Here is a 24,298-nt window from a genome sequence, read left to right on the forward strand (position 1 = left end):
AGTATAAGATACTGATGAAAGAAATCAAAGATGACACAAACATATGGAGAAATCCATGTTCTTGGATTGGAAGAATAAATATTGTGAAAATGACTATACTAACCAAAGCAATCTTCAAATTTAGTGCAATTCCTATCAAATTACCAATGGCATTTTTCACAGAATTAGAAAAAAAATTTTACAATTTGTATGGAACCAGAAAAGACCACACATAGCCAAAGCAATCTTGAGAAAGAAAAACGGAGCTGAAGGTATCCGGCTCCCTGATGTCAGACTATACTATAAAGCTACAGTCATCAAAATATTATGGTACTGGCACAAAAACAGAAATATAGATCAATGGAACAGGATAGAAAGTCCAGAGATAAACCCACACACCTCTGGTCAACTAGTCTATGACAAAGGGGCAAGAATATACAATGGAGAAAAGACAGTCTCTTCAATAAGTGGTGCTGGGAAAACTGGACAGCTACATGGAAAAGAATGAAATTAGAACACTCCCTAACACCATGCACAGAAAAAACTCGAAATGGATTAAAGACCTAAATGTAAGTCTGGATACTATAAAACTCTTAGAGGAAAGCATAGGCATAACACTTTTTGACATAAATCGCAGCAACAGCTTTTTGGATCCACATCCTTGAGTAACGAAATTAAAACAAAAATAAACAAATGGGACCTAATTAAACTTAAAAACTTTTGCACAGAAAAGGACACCATAAACAAAACAAAAAGATAACCCACACAATGGGAGAAAATATTTGAAAGTGAAGCGACCGACAAGTGATTGATCTCCAAAATATACAAACAACTCAATATAAAAAAAACAAAGCAACCCAATCAAAAAATGGGTAGAAGTTCTAAATAGACCTTTCTCCAAAGAAGACATATAGATGGCCAAAAAGCACATGAAAAATGCTCAACATTGCTAATTATTAGAGAAATGCAAATCAAAACTGCAGTGAGGTATCACCTCACACGAGTCATAATGGCCATCATCAAAAATTCTACAAACAGGGTTTCCCTGGTGGCGCAGTGGTTGAGAATCTGCCTGCCAATGCAGGGGACACGGGTTCAAGCCCTGGTCTGGGAAGATCCCACATGCCATGGAGCAACTGGGCCCGTGAGCCACAATTACTGAGCCTGCGCGTCTGGAGCCTGTGCTCCACAACAAGAGAGGCCACGATGGTGAGAGGCCTGCGCACCGCGATGAAGAGTGGTCCCCACTTGCCGCAACTAGAGAAAGCCCTCGCACAGAAACGAAGACTCAACACAGTCATAAATAAATAAATAAATAAATAAAAGAACGTGAATTTCTTAAAAAAAAAAAAAAATTCTACAAACAATAAATGCTGGAGAGGGTATAGAGAAAAGGGAACCCTGCTACACTTTTGGTGGGAATGTAAATTGGTACAATCACTATGGAGAACAGTATGGGGGTTCCTTATAAAACTAAAAATAGAACTACCAAATGATCCAACAATCCCACTCCTAGGCATATATCCAGAGGAAGCCATAATTTGAAAACATACCTGCACCCCAATGTTCAATGCAGCAGCGTTTACAGTAGCCAAGACATGGAAGCAACCTAAATGTCCATAGACAGAGGAATGGATAAAGAAGATGTGGTACATATATACAATGGAATATTACTCAGCCATAGAAAATGAAATAATGCCATTTGTGGCAACATGGATGGACCTAGAGATTATCACACTATGTGAAGTAAGTCAGAAAAAGACAAGTATCATTTGATATCACTTATTTCTGGAATCTAAAAATGATACAAATGAACTTATTTACAAAACAGAAATAGATTCACAGACTTTGAAAACAAACTTAAGGTTACCAAAGGGGAAATGTGGCCGGGGGCGGGGGAAGAATAAATTTGTAGTTCAGGAATAACATATACGTACCACTATATACAAAATAGATAATCAACAAGGACCTACTGTATAACACATGGAACTCTACTCAATATTCTGTAATAACCTATATGTGAAAAGAATCTGGAAAAGAATGGATATATGTACATGTATAATAATCACTTTGCTGTATACCTGAAACTAACACAATATTGTAAATCAGCTATACTCCAATATAAAATAAAAAATAAATTAAAAAAAGAATCTGCTTTTCACCAAGATCTCCAGTTGATCCATATTGCATATTAAAGTTTGGGAACTGCTGCTCTAAATCCTGCTATTATCCTTGCCTTCCTATGCTCCATTATCAACCTGTGCCTGTCTCATGTTACACATCTGATCATGCTGGGAATTATTAGCATGTTAGGAGTCAGGGAATTAAAAAGGTCTGTGACCTAATTAATTGATTATACCTGGAATCTGTGGGGAACAGTCATAAATAACAAAAATTCCACAAATTGCATTAATTTGGCGAGTGTTGCTGCAGTGTTAACTATTAATAAATATATTATTTCTCTCGTAATGCTGTTTGCATTCTTAGCTTTTAGCTGTTGCCCCAGTTGAGGGCCACTTTCCTCAGTGCTCTAGGCAACTTCCTGAAAGATGCCTTTAGCATAGTATCATCAACCCCAACACTGATGCCTACTAGCTGAAAATCTGCCAGCTTCACCTCTGTTGATTTTAAGCAAGCAGCCACTGAGCTGGGCCATTGTTTTTATTTTATTCTTTAAAATTTTTTTGTTGATGAATAGTTGATTTACAATGTTGTGTTAGTTTCAGGTGTGCTATACAGTCAGTCCTTGTTTATCTATTTTGTATATAGTAGTGTGTATCTCTTAATCCTAAACTCCTAATTTACCTCTCCCCCCGCTTTTTTCCTTTGGTAACCATAAGATTGTTTTCTATGTCTGTGAGCCTGTTTCTGTTTTATAAGTTCATTTATATCATTTTTTAGATTCCACAAATAAGTGATATCATATGATGTTTGTCTTTCTCTGTCTGACTTACTTCACTTAGTATGATTATCTCTAGATCAATCCATGTTGCTGCAAATGGCATTATTTCATTCCTTTTTTATGGCTGAGTATGGGCCATTGTTTAAACTGGAGTAGTCAACTTTTTCTTTTTTATATATTTTCTTCTTCCTATTCTTCATCACTAGCTGCTTGTGCCCAGATTCTAGGACAGACCAAAGAGGGCCCATTGCCTTAGGCAATATAATGATGCTCTTGGCTTTGTCCATAGTGTATATTTTGCTCAGGAGTAAGGAATTTAAAACTATTCCCCTCTCACAGTCCCACTTCTGGGCAACCTGCATGCACCTCTGGTTCTTTTTGTCTCTTACAAAAAATCTCTTTCTGTTTCTCTCTCTCTTTAATCCTTCTACTTCTAGCCACTCATCGCCTCCCTTAGTTAATTCAACTTAAACCTTGTACTTCTCTTTTATGTTTTAAGTTTTAGTGGCTCAATTTTCCACAGCTAAAATTCTTGGTTACATAAAACCATTACCCTCCCAATTAAAATGCAAGTTGCTGTGAGAAAATAATTTATCAAAATAGAAATCAGTGTTCATATAAATTATAATTTAAACTCTGAATAGTATTATTCAGAGTTTTCTAGAAAGATGTTAATTAACATTGGAATTTAATCTGCATATTGAACAAATTTACTTATTAAAATAGAGTTCATAAGTATTGAGTTGATTTATACTGGAGGGAAATACTCTGTTTAGTAATTTGAATTCTATTTCTAAGATAAATAGTTTTACAGTTGTCTAAGACTAGGTTAATATATGCAAAGTGATAGAATTACAACAACTGATAGAATGGATGGGTCTGATTTTTTTCCACTATGAATTTACACTGTTCTCTAAATAACAGGGTACTTTTTGTTACTTCTTTCCCTTAAAATACTGTTCTACTGAGAGTAACTGGATGTACTCAGTGTAATTTTGCTGAATTCACTAGTCCTAACCCTAAGCTGCTTCTTATTTAAAATTTATTAGGAGTATTTGATGAAATTAGACAAAAATGTGTTTAATGTGCTATTTCATTCTGGATTTATATTGAGAACTCACTATGAGAAAAATAAATTTTATTAAAAGTAACTGAATTCATCTGGGACATGTCAAAGTAATTTTTAAAAGCTTTGAAACATGCTGTACTTTAAATTTTTTGTATGACCATTTATATCGATTTTTGCTATTCTAAACCATTCTAAAGTTCATGCTGTAGCTTTATATGTGTAAGATAATGAAGTCATTAGATATGGCAAATGTATGTCTAAAAAAGAGAAAGGAAAGAAAAAATTTCTTAAAACATTTTTTTCCTCTTGGGGTCTAGTTTTGATAGAGTGCTCCACTAAGTCTGTCTCCAATCTCAAGTCAGATAATATAATAAAATCCCTACCATGGATGAAAGGCAACTCATAATGGCAAACCCAGATTCCTTCAGGGTTGGGCAGTTCTCTAGATCAGATGGGACTCTGAGCTGGAGTGTCGTGTGGCACATGTGACATGCCTAATTATGAGAACCAGAACATGCCTAAAATTATGGCTTTCCACAAAGTATTTATAGTTTATAAAGTCCAGATGCAATCTACCAGAGATCATTTTTACTACAAGTAAAATATCCTAATAACAATGTCAGTATTCTATATTTATCAGTTTAAAAAAAACACTGAGCTAGAAAGTTAACCAAGTATCAGATTTTCATGCAGAAGGGAATGGGTTTTATTAACTCTTATCCACACTTAATCAAAATTAACCATAATGACAATAAAACAGTAATTGCAGCAGTTGTGGAAACTTTTCTTGGTAAGAATTGCAAACCTTACCCTTTAATAATCTGAAGTGTGCACTGCAGAGGAGATCTGAAAGCTCCTGTTGACTATCATCAAAAGTTAGCATGTGGTTCAATAAGCAGACAGTACAAGTCAGAGACAGAAGGAGTATGGGATCCAGGACCTTGGATAGAAACTCCACTCTAACCATATTGACTAGATGTGTTTATTAGTTGTTAGTGAAGAGGGCTATGCTTTGTGCTGAAACAAGACTGCTTTTCAGTTTTATGTAGTAAATTTAATTAATTGCCTCGGTGCCCAAGTTAATTGTTAGGTATGTAACATTGTTAATAAGTATTATATAAATTGAGGCAGCATCTTCTTATGAGTATGAGCCCTGGCGTCAGACTGCCTGGCCCTGTCATGCCTTAGTTATGTGACCTTGGGGCAGTTTCTTAATTTTTCATGTCTTTGTTTTCCATCTGTAATGTAAAGATAATAAATATGGCTTAGTCATAGGGTTGTGTGAAATTTAAATAAGGTAGTATAAGTAAAGCTCTTAATTAAAGTGCCCTGAATATAGTAAAATCATTAAATAAATGAAAGTAATTATTAGTAAACAGGCAAATGTAGCTTATCCATATACTGTTTAAATTATTTTAAGTTTATTCTCATTTATAATGCCCAGAGTTAGTGAGCTGTGAAATAATAAGAAGTATATGTTGGTCTCTGCCCTTCATTTCTGATATAGCTCTCCTAAAACCTTATATGAGTAGGGGTACTAGGAGAATCTTTTGTTCTAATATTTGATCTTGACATAGAGCTCCTAGAACCCTTATAATTTCCTATATTATAGGCACATCTGACACAGGGCTCCTAAATCCCTTGAAATTTTCTGAGTGATAGAATTTTTTGTTCTAATGAGGCAACTCTTGGTGGGATCCTAGACTGGGGCTGATCACCAGAAAGATTAAGCCATGATTAAGCTTCATTTGGGAAGTTCAAACCAGGTAAAAGTGAATGAAATGAGTCCAAGTGACCACAGTGATTTCCTAGGCCAGTGATATGCAAACATGGCTACACACTTGAGTCACTTAGAAAATTTTTACAAATATAGAACCTCAGGCCCCACTCTACATTTACCCAAACTGTATGTCTGGGAACAGTTCTCTTAGAGTCTGCTAGACATGAACCTACAGATCTATTAATTAAGAAATGATTGTCAAGGCCACTGGTTAGCACCTACTATATCACAATTTCTCTAACTAGAACTGTACAAAGTTATGTTTTGACATATTGTTATATATGTTTACCATTGAATATACACCATGATTTATTTTTTCAGGCATTATTTTCATAATTCAGAATAGAAGTATCAAGGTGACAAATGTCCAGACTTTACGAAGGTGTAGATTACTGAGTCACTTACTGTAGGTTAGGTCTCCACATTCACTTAGAACATTTCTCCATGCATTAAAATGAGCAGGCAAAATGCTATCAGTTTCCAATGTGTGGTGGTGTGGTGCCGTATGTGTGTACTTGTGCAAACACACATAAATATTTATTGTATCAGATATGTCAATAGTGCTCAGTAACTCTTCATCACAAGCAGCCTCTCTGTTCAGAGAAGAGGTCCTACAGTATGATTTGGGCAGTGTTGGTCACTGGTGGACTAAGAATATGGACTTTACCTTAAGGCAGACTATATACTGGACAGTGATATGTGAGGTATCCTGGTATGACAGGTTCTAGATACATGACATTGGTTGAGAACTTTCCAGATGTGAAAAAGCAAACATGTTTCTTATACAGAATCATTGTAAGAAAAACGTAGTTGAAAATATTTCTTTTTATTTTAGAAATACCACCTAACCTATCAAGAATTTGTATTCCTTCAAATATTTTGAGTGTGGAACATATTTAGTTAAATCAATCAGCCTATTTTCCCCTGGAATTAAGACTGGAAAGTGCAGAGAAGACTGGCTGGTTGGTGGCGAAGAGTGTAGAGAGAAATATCCAGGAATGTAGTGGAAGCAGTTAATGGTAAAGTCAAAGATTGCAGCAAACTCTCCTCACTCTTCCCACTGGCCAGTCAGTCCAAAGAAACCCAAGACCTGACAGCATCTGAACCAGTAATGACAGAAGAAACCAAGCAACCTCAACATCAGTACATATCGAGAGGAGTAAGAGACAACGCTGCTAGCAGTGTCACTGACCAAAGCACCGTGAGAGGGATGGATGTAGAGGGCGATACCCGGATGGCCAAGAGGAGAGCTGCTGTTTACCCTTTCAGTAAACCCCTATTATTTATCCAGTCTTTCTCTTCATTTCAACTCAAAGGATTTAACAAACACATGCACTCTTTCCAATGTAAAGCAAGATTTAAAAAACATGAAGCCTTAGGCTAAAATCATACCTTTTCCACTAACATTATACCATTTTCAATCGCATCCTATTTATCTGGGGTCATGGTCAGGGGAGGTGATTGACTCTAAGGGACAAAGGAAATGTTTTACGGTGCTGGAATTATTCTGTATCTTGATAGGGATGTTTACATAACTGTGTGCAATTCCCTAAATCCATCAATTTATACACATATAATAAGTGAATTTTATCTAATGTAAATTATACCTCAATAAAGCTGTAAATAAGTCCAGCAAGAAAAAGAGGGTAGGGAACCCCTTCACCTGTAGGAAACTAAAAGTTTGAGTCAGATAGATGTTTGTGTCTCAGTGGAAGGGCTAATTACACCTTAACCCTTGAAGAGGAGGGACCCTTCAAATTATTGGTTGAAAAAAATTGGATACAACCTAATAACCTAAGTATCTTATGGAATTAATACCTCAGGAAATTTGTGAAGGAGATTGAAATTCTTTATGGGCTACATAGAGAAATTAACTCTGAGAAGGAATAAGCAATCTGCTTGAGGTTACAGAAAGAAAAAGACAATGAAACAATAAAACAAACAAAAGTTCTTTGAAAGTTAAGAGTAATTTGGGGAAAATATAATTTTTTCTGGTTCTCTGGTAGATTAGATAAAGTTGTTTACCCTCTCATTAACTGGAGATAAGTATTAATAGAATTTCAGTTTCCAAACTTTAAGATTTCAAAACCACCTAGCACATTACATTTGCTACTGACTTCCATTTCACAGGTTAACTTACAGTTTCTGTTTCATGATTTCCTCCTCTCTTACCAGCACTCAAAATTAGTTGTATAGTTACTGCAAATTTCAGTCTAGCTGGTAGGCCCAGTAAGTGCATTTAAAAATAGCACATGGTCAAATCTGACCTTTGGATTCTGACAGCTGAGGGGTAATTGCATTGAAATCATTACCCTTCCAGGGAGGAAAAGCTTGCTGAACATTGACCCCCTGCTTAAATAAAATGGAGTTATTTTTTTCCTTATCAGGTGAATCTTTTGACACTTTGATGCCAAGTGTCATTACTTCTGTCTGGCCTGTGGATTGCTGAACCCTCTGTAAGTGTGATTTAATAGCTGAATCTGTCATGAAATATTTATAACATTTTTTGTGCTTTGAAGATTTTGAATTTTACTTGTAACCGTATTAATGAAATGGCCTATATAGAAGATGCCACAATGTATCATACTTATCTTGTGCAAGTACAGTTATTCTGATACAAGTGTATATTTTTTATCTTTTTATGGAACTTAGATTATATCCAGTGGAAAGTCAGATATTTGGTCAACCATGTGGGTATCATCTTTTATAAGCCTTAAGAGGATGATTCAATTTAAGTATTTTTAAGTCAGTTAAATTAATATTTTTAATAAAGTTTTTTTTTTGGTTTGTTTGTTTTATAAATTTATTTATTTATTTTTGGCTGCATTGGGTCTTCGTTGCTGCACGTGGGCTTTTCTCTAGTTGTGGAGAGTGGGGGCTACTCTTTGTTGTGGTGTGCTGGCTTCTCATTGTGGTGACTTCTCTTGTTGTGGAGCATGGGCTCTAGGTGCGCAGGCTTCAGTAGTTGTGGCACGTGGGCTCAGTAGTTGTGGCTCACGGGCTCTAGAGCACAGGCTCAGTAGTTGTGGCGCATGGGCTTAGTTGCTCCACGGCATGTGGAATCTTCCCAGACCAGGGCTCAAACCTGTGTCCCCTGCATTGGCAGGCGGATTCTTAACAACTGCACCACCAGGAAAGTCCAATAAAGTTTTAAACTAAAATTTAAGAGCAAAACTGTGTCAGATTATGAGAATTATATACAAATATATACTTGTTATACATATTTGTTCAATAATTGTTATTGAAGAATAACAATTATTCTACATATTGTATTAAGTGCATATACATTAATGAAATTGTACTTTCTAGTTCAAAGGAATATTCCTCCATTCTTATTTACATATCTTATTATTTATGTGTCATATACATACATCACATATATGTATATGCCATGGTCTGAACGTTTATCCACCTCAAATTCATATGTTGAAGGCCTAATTAGCAATGTAATTGTATTTGCAGGTGGGGCCTTTGAGAAGTAGTTAAGGTTAGATTAGGTCATGAAGGTAGGGCCCTCATGATTAAATTGATGCCCTTGTAAAAAGAGAAAGAGATAGGGGATCTCTATCTCTTCCCTCATACCAAGGGAAGGATACATGAGGATGTAAGGAGAAGACAGGCCTCTGCAAACCAGGAAGAGGGCCTTTAGCAGACCCCTAACCTGTGAGCACCTTGATTTTGGACTTCCCAGACTCTGGAACTGTGAGAAATAAACTCACAGCTGATAAATAAACCACCCAGTCTGTCATATTTTGTTACAGCAGCCTGAGCTAACTAAAACAGTATATGTATATATTTGATACTATTTTTATTGAGTACTTACTGTGTGCTGAGGCACTAATCTAAGCGTTTTACATGTAATAACATATTTCATCTTCACCACAAATAGATGGAATAGGTGCTATTATCATTCAGTGTTAATGAGAAGGAAACTGAGGCATAGAGAATTAAGTGGCTTCTCAAATTCACCAAGCCGGTTGAACTCTGACAGGCTACTCCAGATCTTAATGTCTTTACCACAAGTCACCTCTCATATTTGGTAAGAAAAAGATAGTTATGTCATTGAAAAGAAAATGTAAAAGTAATGGCCTAAATTATTTAAATTTCAAAAATCAAGTTCCCTATATTAATTCCTTTTAAATTTTGGCTACTTCTGTTTGCACTTGTTAAGGAGCCATTTCTATTTTTAGGTTATACACTAATCTTTTACAATAAATATTTCACAGTTTATCTAAATGGACATTCCAATGAAACTAACGAATTCTTTCTTTTTAATAGAATAGCATTTTCCCTGCTCAATATTCTCTTATTACTGTTACCTAAGAACACTATAAAAAGAGCAGAAATTCCTTAACTCTTAGCATGTTTCCAAGGAGTGCCATGTTATTTCCATATTCAGAAACTAGTAATATCTTATCATTATTCTATTATAAATAATAATCAGTTCTTAGCTTAAATTAGTCTTAGCACCTTGATTATGGCTGCTCAAAATATGACCAGTCCTTTTCTGTTGTAGAATGTAAGATGTGGGAATTTCAATTGCATAATGTTTAATTAATAATAAAAGCAGATGATTCAAGCAAACATTCATATTTAGAATTGATATTAGATGTATAAATAGAGTTACTAAAATATATAATTGAATTTTCCTTTGAGAGAATGCTTAGCTAGCAATTATTCATGATACTTATCTTGATACTTATTTTATGTCATAACTTATTTTTCTGGGAGAATTTTCTCTCTTGTAAGAAAAAAAACCTTTTGATATTGGTAAAAGGCTTAAGTGAAAGAAGGAAAATATTTGTGAATCAATGGGTCTATTCCTTTAGACTTTTAGTTGTCAAGATTAGTATTGTTTATCTAAACTTTTAGCAAATGGGATTGTACTTACTCAGATTCTTTCCTTGGTGTTGAGGTGGAAACTTAAAACATCAAGATGAACTTATAAAATACAAATACAACTTATAAACAAAAGCTATCAAGCATAAACTTAAACTATACAAAATTCATGAAAATTCCAATTATTCTTAAAACATTGCATCTTAACATTGCATAGTTTGAAATATGTTACATATACTTTAAATCTGGCCGCACTAAGAGTAAAAATTTACTAAGGGGAGCTATATTGGAAAAATTTTGGTTTTAATTTTGCTAAGAAAAGAATAAAATAAGAGTAACAAACTAAATGGAATTAATTGTACTAAAATTATTTCTGCAATGTAGAACTTAGAGCAATTACTAATAAGACAAAATGTAATGATGTTCTTTAAATTTTTGTTTTACATATTGCTTCAATCTGTTTCCCAATAGCAAATTTAAAATATTGTCAAATAATTATTAAGCAAATAATCTGACTAGTGTAGTTACAATGAGAAATTACCTAAATAGAATAATATGCTGCAATTTTAAGAAACTTGGCATAAAGTAGCCAAGAGCAAGTGAACTGACTCCTTTCACAGGAACATTGCAATAAGAAACAGAATGACATCCTTTTTCTTTCTTTCCTTTTTTTTTTTTTTTTTTTGACCAAGACAAGACCCTCTGGAAGTCAGCAGAATATTTGCTAATATAAATATTAAACTTATAGACTATAAGTTCCCTAAATGGCTGGAACCATGTCTTACTTATCTTTGTATTTAATGCTTCAGGTAGTTCCTGATATTCAATAAGTTTGTGTGGAATAATTGAAATAAAACTGCATCATATATAGTACTGTACTAACCCTTATTTTAAAAAGAGAATTATGGAATAATGGAAAATTACCATTGGAAAATTTCTCACCTTTGGAAAGTACACTAACTCTTGTATTTCACCGAGTTTCACTCAACTGGCAACAATAAGAGGCAAAAGTTAATCAATATAAGAAGCAGCTAAAAAATACATCATACCATCCCCTGAATACATGTTTTCCTTGCTTATGCATCTGGGGACTTTTGAAATGGCGATGGATCTGTATTTCTACATACCTTAAGATTTGTGTTAACCATTCGCTTTTCTACTTTTGTTAGGTATGTAACCCTGATTTACTAATTGGATCAGTAATTACCACAGAAATTCAATACATCTCTTTGTGAGGAACAATTTAGAGGGAAGATAGTCTTAAAAGAGAGTGCATCAAGTGTCTGCATTTCTGGTAATCATGTCAACTTTTCCTCTAAAATTTTTTTTTTTTTTAAGTGAATCTGGTATAACAAGAAAGGAACAGATAAAAATTTCAGGGATATATAAAGTGGAAGAGCAGATTGCTTCCAGAGTCTTCAAGAAAGTAACAATTGACTGTGCCTTGAAGGGCAGTTATGAGTATAGTAGAAGGATTTTACACTTTCTTCCAGGCTCAATCATTCGTGCATTTAGTTGTCTTTCTACGTATGCAGAATTTTTAACAAAAGATGTATCTAAAATTCTCGGTCACAGAATTAATCAGGCAAGAGTTAAAACTTGAAAGTTTTCAAGACTGTCATCAGAGTAATACTTGCTTAGCTAGATCGTCAAAATTCCATCATATAATAATTAAATGTTACTTAAAAACAGGCAATAACTTTTCCTTATTAAATTATCAGTGATTTTAAAAAAACATAATTTTGAGGAGAAATGAGTACTTTAATTTCTGGTGGGAATATACACTGTTACAGTCTTTGTATTTATCTATCTCTCTGTCTATTTATTTTTGGAGACTGACCATGTGTATGAATAACTTTGCAAATATTCACACTCTTCATAATAGAAATCCCACTTTTAGAAATTTTTCAATGAAATCAGAGCCTGCTATGTTGTTATACAACTATTAAAAATAAGGTTTGAAGCATGTTTAAAGGCATGGGAAAAATGCTTAAAATATGACATTAAGGATAAAAATATAGTAGGATTAAATTCTAGTTATTAATATTACCAAGTTTTATTCAAAACATAAAACATGGAAGGAAATACTAGTTTTCAGGGTGATACTATTACAGGAATTTTTTGAAAAGCTTTTCAATTTTTGAAAGATGTTCTATAGTAGAAAGTAGTAAAAAACGTGTTATTTTTAAAACTAAAAACTGTCTTCTTTAAATATCATTCTATTGGGCAAATCGTCTGAAAATACTGACTTATGTTTTAATCTGATACCTTTTCACAATGACAATGGCAGTTGCAAGTGCAAAGTGGCCATTCCTACCATATAACATTAAGTTGGATTTTAAAGAATTTTTGTCAGTGGTATTACATCAAAATGTACAGTAGATAATGATATTCTGCTTTCTGTCTCTACAGATTTGGCTTTTCTAGACATTATATAAAGGGAATCATATAAAATGTAGTCTTTTGCATTTGATGAATTTGGATGGGCTGTTTACCCATGTTTTAGCATGTATCAGTATTTTGTACCTTTATATCTCTGAATAGTATTTTGTTTATCCATTCACAAGTTGTTGGACATTTAGATAGTTTCCAGGTTGGGATTATTATGAATAATGGTGCTGTGAACATTCATGTACGTGTCCTTTTATGGACATATGTTTTTAATTCTTTGACTAGATCCCTAGGAGTGAAATTGCTGGGTCATACTATAAGTGTATTTTTAAATTCTATAAGATACTGATATACTGATTTCCAAAGTGACTATGCCACTTTACATTCCTTACATCGTAAAATCATATCAGCAATGAACAAGGATTTAGTTTTTTTGTGTCCTCTCTAACACTGGGTATTATCTATCTTTCTGTTATAACCATTATTGTGGGTGTGTCGTGATATTTCACTGTGGTTTTAATTTGCATTTCTCTAATGACTAATGATGACTAACATCTTTTCTTGTGCTTACTATCCATTCATATATCTTCTTCTGGTGAAATGTCTGTTTAAATCATTTGCCCATTTAAAAAATTGAGTTGTTTTCTTATTCTTGAGTTATAATAGTTCTTTATAAATTTTTGGTACAAATTTTTGATTTGCAAATTTATTTTCCTGTCTTTGACTTATCTTTTAATTTTCTAAATGGAGTATTTTGAAGTATAGAAGTTTTTAATTTTTATGAAATCCAATTTATTAATTTTTTTGTTATGAATTGTGTTTTTGGTGTCTTACCTAAGAACTTTTTCTCAATGCTCACAAAGCTTTTCTCCTGTGTTTTCTTCTAGAAGATTTTGTTTTATATCTTACATTTAGGTAATTATCCATTTTGAATTAACATGTATATTATGTGATGCATAAGGGTCTAATTAAGTTCACTTTGTTTTTTCATATGGACATGCAATTGTCTCAGCACTGTTTGTTGATGAGATTGTCATTTCCTGCATTGAACTGACTTGATATATTTGTTGAAAATCAATTAATCTGTTCCTGGACTCTCATACCTATGCCCTCATTTCTGTTCTATTGATCTGTATGCCTTTTCTTTTGCCGATACCACACTGTTTTGATTAGTGTGACTTTATAGTTAATTTTGAAATTGGATAGTTTGTCATCTAACTTTATTATACTTTTTCAAAATTTTTTGACTATTCTGTGGTTTGCACTTCTACATAAATTTTAGGATTAACTTCCAATTTCTACCAAAAAAAGCCTGGTATTTTGATAGAGATTACATAGTTTTTTTTAATGGATCAATTTTAGAAGAATTGCCATTTTGACTATATTGAGTCTTCCAGTCTAAGAACATGAAATGAGTCTTTATTTATGTAGATCTTCTTTAACTTCTTCCAGCAGTATTTTATAGTTTCAGTGTTGAAACCTATACTTGTTTTAAAAAATTTTTTTTCCTAAGTACATTTTTCAGTGTTACTATAAATGGAATTGCTTTCTTAATTTCAATATCTGTTTATTTTTATTTTACTTTTTTATTGAAGTATAGTTGATATACAATATTATATAAGTTTCAGATGTACAACATAGTGTTTCACAATTTTTAAAGGTTATATTCCATTTGTAGTTATTATGAAGTATTGGCTATATTCCTGTGTTGTACAATATCTCCTTGTATCTTATTTAATTTATATATAGTAGTTTGCACCCCTTATTTCCTTACCCCTACTTGCCCCTCCGCCCTTCTTTCTCCCCACTAGTAACCACTAATATGTTCACTATATCTGTGAGTCCGTTTCTTAATTGTTATATTCACTAGTTTTATTTTTTAGATTCCACATGTAAGTGATATCATACAGTGTTTGTCTTTCTCTGTCTGACTTATTTCACTTAATATGATACCCTTCAAGTCCATCCATGTTGTTGAAAATGGCATTATTTCATTCTTTTTTATGGCTGAGTAGTATTCCATTGTATGTATATTACCACATCTTCTTTATTCATTCATCTGTTAATGGACACTTAGGTTGCTTCATATCTTAGCAATTGTAAATAATGCTGCTATGTATCTTTATTACATGGAGTGCATGTATCTTTTCGAATTACTGCTTTTGTTTTTTCAGATAAATAACCAGGAGTGGAATTGCTGAGTTATATGGTAGTTCTATTCATTGTATTTGAGAACCCTCCATACTGTTTTCCACAGTGGCTTCACCAATTTACATTCCCACCAGCAGTGTAAGAGGGTTCCCTTTTCTCCACATCCTCTTCAACATTTGTTATTTGTACACTTTTTGATGATAGCCATTTTTATCGGTGTGAGGTAATATCTCATTGTGGTTTTATTTTGCATTTCTTTGATCATTAATGATGTTTAGCATCTTTTTATGTGCCTGTTAGCCCTCTGTATGTATTCTTTGTAAAAATGTCTATAGAGGACTTCCGCCCATTTTTTAAATTGGGTCCTTTGTTTTTTTGATGTTGAGTTGTTAGAGCTGTTTGTATACTTTGGATATTATTTCCTTATTTGTTGCATCATTTGAAATTATTTTCTCCCATTCTGTAGGTTGTCTTTTTGTTTGTTGATGGTTTCCTCTGCTGTGCAAAAGCTTTTAAGTTTAATTAGGTCCCATTTGTTTATTTTTGCTTTTATTTCTTTTGCCTTGGGAGACAGATCCAAAAAAATATTGCTATGATTTTTTTCAGGAGTGTTCTGCCTGTGCTTTCTTCTAGGAGTTTCATGGTTTCTGGTCTTACATTTAAGTTTTTAATTCATTTTTAGTTTATTTTGGTATATGTTATTAGAGAATGTTCTAATTTCATTCCTTTACATGGAACTGTTCAGGTTTACCAGCACTACTTATTGATGAGACTGTCTTTTTTCCATTGTATATTCTTGCCTCCTTTGTAGTAGATTAATTGACCATAAGTGCATGGGTTTATTTCTGGGCTCTCTATTCTGTTCCATTGATCTGTGTCTTTTTTTGTGCCAGTATTATACTGTCTTGATTACTGTAGCTTTGTAGTATAGTCTGAAGTCAGGGAGCATGATTCCTCCAGCTGTTTTTCTTTCTCAAGATTGTTTAGACTCTTCAGGGTCTTTTGTGGTTCCATACAAATTTTAAAGTTATTTGTTCTAGTTCTGTGAAAAATGCCCTTAGTATTTTGATAGGGATGCACTGAGTCTTGGGAAGTCTGGTCACTTTAACAATATTAATTCTTCCACTCCAAGAACACAGTGTAGCTTTACATCTGTTTGTGTCATCTTTAATTTCTTTCATGTTTCTTATAGTTTTCTGAATGCAGGTCATTTACCACCTTAGAAATGTTTATTCCTAGGCATTTAATTCTTTTTGATGCAATTGTAAATGAGATCATTTTCTTAATTTCTTTTTGTGATAGTTCATTGTTAGTGTATAGAAATACAATAGATTTCTGTTTATTAATTTTGTAACCTGCAACTTTAATTCATTGATGAGCTGTAGCAGTTTTTTGCTGGTGTCTTTAGTATTTTCTGTGTATAGTATCATGTCATCTGCAAACAATGACTGTTCCACTTCTTCCTTTCCAATTTGCATTCTGTTTATTTCTTTTTCTTGTCTAATTTCTGTAGCCAGGGTTTCCAATCCTATGTTGAATTAAAGTGGCAGGAGTGGGCATCCTTGTCTTTCTCCTGATGTTAGAAGAAGTGCTTTCAGATTTTCACCATTAAGTATGATGTTAGCTGTGGGCTTGTCATATGGCCTTTATTATGTTCAGGTATGCTCCTTCTATGCCCACTTTCTGGAGAGTTTTTATCAAAAATAGATGCTGAAATTTGTCAAAATGTTTTTCTGCACCTATTGAAGTGATCATATGGCTTTTATTCTTCAATTTGTTGATGTGGTATATCACATCGATCTTAATCTGTTTGTGGATATTAAAAAATCCTTGCATCCCTGGCATAAATCCCACTTGACATGGTGTATGATCCTTTTGATCTATTTTTGGATTTGGTTTGCTAATACTTTGTAGTGGATTTTTGAATCAATGTTCATCAATGATATTGGCCTGTAATTTCCTTTTTTTGGTGATATCTTTGGTATTGGTATCAGGGTAATGCTGATCTCATTGAATGAGTTCAGAAGTGTTCCTTCCTCTGCCATTTTTTGGAATAGTTTGAGAAGGACAGGTGTTAACTCTCCTCTAAATGCTTGGTAGAATTCACCTGTGAAGCCATCTGGTCCTAGATTTTTGTTTGTTAGTTTTTTGTTACTGGTTCAGTTTCATTACTGGTAATTGGTCTGTTCATATTTTCTATTTCTTCCTGATTCAGTCTTAGGAGATTGCACATTTCTCGAAATTTGTCCATTTCTTCTAGGTTGTCTATTTTATTGACATATAGATGTTCATAGTACTCTTATGATCCTTTGTATTTCTTTGGTGTCAGTTGTCACTTCTCCTTTTTCATTTCAGATTTTATTGATTGTGGCCCTCTCTTTTTTTTAATTGATGGGTCTGGCTAAAGGTTTATCAATTTTGTTCATCATTTCAAACAATCACCTCTTAGTTTCATTGATCTTTTCTATTGTGTGTGTTTTTTTTTGGTCTCTATTTCATTTCTTTCTGCTCTGATCTTTATGATTGCTTTCCTTCTACTAACTTTGGGGAGTTTTTGTTCTTTTTCTAGCTCCTTTAAGTGTAAGGCTAGGTTGTTTATTTGAGATTTTTCTTGTTTCCTGAGGTAACCTTGTATTGCTATAAATTTCCTTCTTAGAATGGCTTTTGCTGCATCCCATAGATTTTGGATCATTGTAGTTTAGTTTTCATTTGTCTCCAGATATTTTTTGATTTCCACTTTGATTTCTTCAGTGATTATTGGTTGTTTACTAGCATATTGTTTAGCCTCCACATGTTTGTGTTTTTTGCATTTTTTTCTTGTAGTTGATTTCCAGTCTCATTGTGGTCAGAAAAAATGCTTAATATGATTTCAGATTTCTTAAATGTACTGAGGCTTATTTTGTGGCCTAGCATGTGATCTATCCTGGAGAATGTGTCATGTGCTCTTAAAAAGGATGTGTATTATGCTACTTTTAAGTGCAATCTTCTTTCTCTATATATCTTTTAACTCCATTTGTTCTAATATGTCATTTAAGGACAGTTTCCTTATTGATTTTCTCTCTGGATGATCTGTCCATTGATGTAAGTAGGGTGTTAAAGTTGCCTACTATTATTGTGTTCATATTTACTTCTCCCTTATGTCTATTAATATTTGCTTTATGTATTTAGGTGTTCCTTTGTTGGATACATATATATATATATTTATAATTGTTATATCTTCTTCTTGGGTTGATCCCTTGATCGTTTTGTAATATCCTTCTTTGTCTCTTGTAACAGTCTTTATTTTAAAATCTATTTTATAAGAGGATGAATCCAAGAGGTCCAACATCTGAATAACAGGAATTCCAGAAAGAGAGAATGGAGAAAACTGAAGAGAGCAACTTCTCAGTTAAATAATCCAAGAAAAAATTCTTGGAAGTAAGACATTCTTGGTTTTGGGTTTTTCCCTTTAATCACTTTAAATATATCATGTCACTCCCTTCTGGCCTGCAGAGTTTCTGCTGAAAAGTCAGCTGATAGCCTTACAGGAATTTCCTTGTATGTAGCATGTTGCTTTTCCCTTGCTGCTTTTAATAATCTCTCTTTATCTTTAATTTTTTCCATTTTAATTACAATGTGTCTTGGTGTGTTCCTCTTTGGGTTAATCCTATATGGAACTCTTGCACTTCCTGGACTTGGATGTCTGTTTCCTTTCCTAGGTTAGGGAAATTTTCAGCTATTATGTCTTCAGTTATGTTCTCAGCCCCATTCTCTGTCTCTTCTCCTTCTGGGATCCCTATAATGCTAACATTAGTGTGCTTTATGTTGCTTCAGAAGTCTCTTAAACTGTCCTCATATCTTTTCATTTTTTTTTGTGTGTGTGTGTGTTCAACATCAATGATTTCCACTACTCTTTCTTCCAGCTCACTGATCCGTTCCTCTGTATCATTTAGTCTACCGTTGAGTCCTTCTAATGTATTTTTCATTTCAGTTATTGTATTCTTCACCTCTGTTTGGTTATTCTTTTTATTTTCTAACTCTTTGTTAAAAACTTCTGTTTTCTCACTCTGTGCATCCATTCTTCTCCTGATTTCTTTAAATGTCTTTACGATCACTGCCCTGAACTCTCATGGGTAGATTGCCTATCTCCACTTCACTTAGTTCTTTTTCTGGGTTTTTTTCTTATTCCTTCGTTTGGAACATGTTTCTCCGTCGACTCATTTTGCCTAACTTGCTGTTTTTATTTTTATGTATCTGGTGGGTTTGTTAGGTTTCCTGACCTTGGAGAAGTGGCTTTTTGTGGCCTATGCATTATAGCACACATTCCCCTCATCACCAGACTTATATGCTCTAGGGGTTGCTCCAGTGAAGGCTGCTTGGGTCTTTCTGTTGTGGCAGGATGACTGTATGGTGGGGGGAGGGATCTTTTAGGCTTGTTGGTCCCCAGTCTGGTTGGTTGCCAGGTCTTGCCTTGTGTGGAGGCTGCCAGCTGCTGGTTGGTAGGACCAAGTCAAGAGTCAGCTGGGTGCAGAACCCTGGGGGGCTATGGGTCTAGTGCCAGGATACTGGTGGGTGGAGTCTGGATCCAGGAGATTCTGATGCTATTTCCTGCCCACTGGTGAGTTAAGCTTGGTACTGGGGCTAGTGCTGGCCTACTGGCAGCAGAACTGGGTCCTGGGCTCTGTTTGTAGGGCCGAGGGTTCCCAGAGCTGGTGTTGGATTGCTGGTGGGCGGGGCTGGTTCTTGACATAGTTGGCTATATGTCCTGGGGTGTCTTGAAAGTTGTATTAGCCTTCTAGTAGACAGGGCTGTGTCCCAACTTGTCCTGGGGCAGGATCTAGTGTGCTAGTGCGTGGGCTGGTTCTGCAGGCTGCAGGACTATGGTTTTCTTGTGGCTGGTGTTTGCCTACTGGTGGGTTAGTTGGCTTGCTGGTGGGCATGGCCAGGGCCCAGCCAGTCCCAGAGTCTGGGCTGCTAGTGGGTGGAGGTGGGTCCCAGGGTCTCTAGCTGGAGGGCCTTGGGGTCCTCGGGTCTAATGCCTGTGTACTGGTATGTGAGGCCAGGGCCTTGGCGCTCTAGTGGGCAGGGCTGCATCAAGAGGTGGCTGGGGCCTCAGGGAGTCTTAAGGCATCCCTGCACTGGCACCTACAGACCATTGGACAAGATGGGGCTGGGTTCTGGGGCTAATAAGCTAGAGGGAGGATTCCAAAATCGTGCTTGCCAGCACCAGTGTCCACGTGGTAGAAGGAGCTCCCCAAAATGGCTGCTGCCAGTGTCTGTGTCCCCAGGGTGACCTCCATTTGCCTCCTTCCTCTCTGGGAGACTTTCCAAGGTTAGCAGGTAGGTCTGACCCAGGCTTCTTTCAAATTGCCGCTTCTGCCCTGGGTTCTGGAGTATGTGAGAGTTTGTGTGCACCCTTTAAGAGTGAAGTCTCTATTTCCCTCAGCCCTCTGGGACCCCCGAAAATAAGTCCCTCTGGCCTTCAAACTGAATGCCTTGGGGGCTCATCTTCCCAGTGCAGGACCCACAGCCTGGGGAGCCTGATGTAAGGCTCAGACCTCTCACTCATTTGGGTAAACCTCTGTAATTGTAATTATTCCCCCATTTGTGGGTTGCCCACCTGAGTGTATGGGACCTGACTTTGCCCCTCCAGGCTGTCTTGTCATGGTTTCTTCATTATATCTTTAGTTGTACGTATTTTCTTGTAAGTTCCATTGTTTTTCATCAATGGTCATTCTGCAAATAGTTGGGATTTTGATGTGCCTGTGAGAGGAGGTGAGCTTAGGGTATTTCTACCCCACCATCTTGGCCAATCTTTCAATTTCTGTTTTTTTTTTTTCTTTGTTTGTTTTTGCTGGAATATAGAAATACAATGGAATTTCGTATATTGTTCTTATACCCTGGAATCTGCTGAATTCTTTTATTAGTTCTAGTAGTGTTTTGTAGATTCCTTGGACTTTTCTATATAGATGATCATCATCTATGAATAAAGACAGTTTTACTTATTCCTTCCTGGTTTTGTTACTGTCCTGCACTAGCTAGAACTTTCAGTAAAATGTTAAATTGCAGTTATAGGAGTATAACTTTGCTTTTTTCCTGATCTTATGGGAGAAAGAACTCAGTCTCTCATAATTAAATATGAGGTTAGTTGTGGGTATCTTTTTCTTTTAAAAAGAAGTCTTTTATTAGATTGAGAATATTTCCTGCTATTCCTTGACTTTTTGAGAGTATTTATTTGTGAATGGGCTTTGGATGTTGTCAAATGCCTTTTCTGCATCTTTTGATACCATCATACAGTTTTTGTCCTTTATTAATTTAGTGTGCTACATTAGTTGATTTTCAGTTGTTAACCAACCTTGTTTTTTTGGGAAAATGCCCTCGCGGTTATAGTATATAATAAATTTTATATGTTGTTGGATTTTATTTGTTGATATTTTGTTAAGAATATTTGTATCTATGTTCATGAGGAATGTTTATCTGTAGTTTTCTTGTGAACTCTTTGTTAGGCTTTGGCACCAAGGTAATACTGGACTATTAGAATGAATTGTAAAATGTTTTCTCCTTCTCTATTCTTTGGGAGAGTTTGTGAAGAATTGATATTATTTTTCCTTTAAATATTTGATAGAATTCACCAGTAAAGCTATATGAGTCTGGGCTTTAATTTAAGGAATTTTTTCATTGACGTATAGTTGTGTTAGTTTCAGGTGTACAGCAGATGTATAGCATAGTAATTCAGTATTTTTACAGATTATACTCCATTATAGGTTTTTACAAGATAATGGGTATAATTCCTTGTGCTATACAGTATGTCCTTTTTGTTTATCTATTTTATATATAGTAGTTTGTATCTGTTAATCCTATACCCCTACTTTGTCCCTCCCCCTTCCCTCTCTCCTTTGGTGACCACAAGTTTGTTTCCTATGTCTGTGAGTCTGTTTCTGTTTTGTATATACATTCTTTTGTATTATTTTTGAGATTCCACATATAAGTGATATATAGTATTTGTCTTACTCTGTCTGACTTATTTCACTATGCATAATATTCTCTAGGTCCATCCATATTGCTGCAAATGGCAGTATTTCATTTCTCTTTATGGCTGAATAATATTCCATTATATATGTGCCACACACACACACACAAACACACACACACATACACACACACACACACACCCCACATCTTCTTAATTCAGTCATCTGTTGATGGGTACTTGGGTTGCTTCCATGTCTTTGCTATTGTAAATAGTACTTCTATGAACACTGGGCTGCAAGTATCTTTTTAATTAGTGTTTCTGTTTTTTTCTGGATATATACGCAGGAATGAAGTTGCTGGATTTTATGGTAGTCCTACTTTTAGTTTTTTGAGGAACCTCCATACTGTTTTCCATAATGGCTGTACCAATTTACATTCCCACCAACAATGTACGAGGGTTCCCTTGTCTCCACATCCTCTTCAACATTTGTTATTCGTAGATTTTTTGATGATAGTCATTCTGACAGGTATGAGGTGATATACCTCATTGTGGTTTTGATTTGCATTTCTTTAATAATTAGCGATGTTGAGCATCTTTTCATGTGCCTCTTAGCCATTGGTATGACTTCTTTGGAGAAATATCTATTCAAGTCTTCTGCCTATTTTTTTGTTGGATTTTTTTTTTTTCCATATTGAGTTGTGTGAGCTGTTTGTATATTTTAGATATTAACCCCCTGTCAGTCACGTCATTTGCAAATGTCTTCTCCAATTCTGTAGGTTGTATTTTTGTTTTGTCAATGATTTCCTTTGCTGTGCAAAAGCTTTTAAGTTTAATTAGGTCCCGTTTGTTTATTTTTGCTTTTATTTCTTTTGGAAAACTGATCCAAGAAAATATTGCTGCAATTTATGTCAAAGATTGTTCCTCCTGTGTTCCTTTCTAGGAATTTTATGGTTTCATGTCTTACATTTAGGTCTTTAACCCATTTTGAGTTTATTTTTGTATATGGTGTAAGGGAATGTTCTAATCTCATTGTCTTAACTTTGGCTGTCCAGTTTTCCCAGCATCACTTGTTGAAGAGACAGTCTTTTCTCCATTGTATATTCTTGCTTCCTTTGTTGTAGATTAATTGACCATAGGTACGTGGGTTTAGTTCTGGGTTCTCTATTCTGGTCCATTAATCGCTGTGTCTTTCTTGTGCCAATATATTTCTGGAAAATTTTATAATTCCTAATTCAATTTCTTTATTTCTTTTAGGTTTGTTCTTTTCATTCATTCCTAATTTTGGTAATTTATGTCTTCTCTTTTTTCAGTCTAGCTAAAGGCTTGACAATTTTGTTGATCTTTTCAAAGAGACAACTTTTGGTTTTACTGATATTCTCTATTATTTTTATGTTTTTTTATTATTTCTTTCTGACCTAATCTTTAATATTTCTTTTTCTATTTATTTTGTGTTTATTTGCTCATCTTATTCAGCTTTTTAGGTGGAAACTCAGGTTATTGATTTAAGATCTTCCTTTTCTGATATAGGTATGAAAAACTATAAATTTTCCACTAAGCACTGCTTTAGCTGCAGTCAATAAATTTTGATATATTGTGTTTTCATTTAGTATTTATTGTTTATTGTGTTTGTTTATATACTGTGCTTTTATTTTTTCAGTCCAAAATATTTTCTAATTTTCTTGGTGATTTTTTCCTTGACCCATGAGTTATTTGGAAGTGTGTTGCTTAATTTTCAAATATTTGGTGATTTTCCAGATTTCTTTCTGTTGTTGATTTTTAATTTAATTCTGTTGTGGTTGAAGAACATACTTTGTATTATGCCAGTCCTTTTAAGTTAACTGAGACTTGTTTTATAACTTAACATATGTTCTATCCTAAAGAATAATCCATGTGCACTTAAAAAAAAAGTGCATTCTGCAGGGAGAACAAGGTTAGGTGATAGTATTGTTCCAGTTTTCTTATACTTGCAATGTTTTCTCTAGGTGGTTTATTAATTATTGAGAGTGGGGTATTGAGATCTCAAAATAAAATTGTTGAATTGTTTTATCAGTTTTTGCTGTGTTCAAGTTGATATTATTAGGTGAATAAACATTTATAGTTGTTCTGTTTTCCTGGTATATTGTCATGTTATTATTATTATGAAATTCTCTTTTTTGTCTCTGTTTTTTGCTGTAAATTCTATTTTTGCCTTACACTACTCTAGCCAGTCTGTAGTTCTTATTGTTACTATCTGCA

Source organism: Balaenoptera ricei, chromosome 2, assembly GCF_028023285.1.
Source record: "Balaenoptera ricei isolate mBalRic1 chromosome 2, mBalRic1.hap2, whole genome shotgun sequence".
NCBI classification, from domain to species: domain Eukaryota; kingdom Metazoa; phylum Chordata; class Mammalia; order Artiodactyla; family Balaenopteridae; genus Balaenoptera; species Balaenoptera ricei.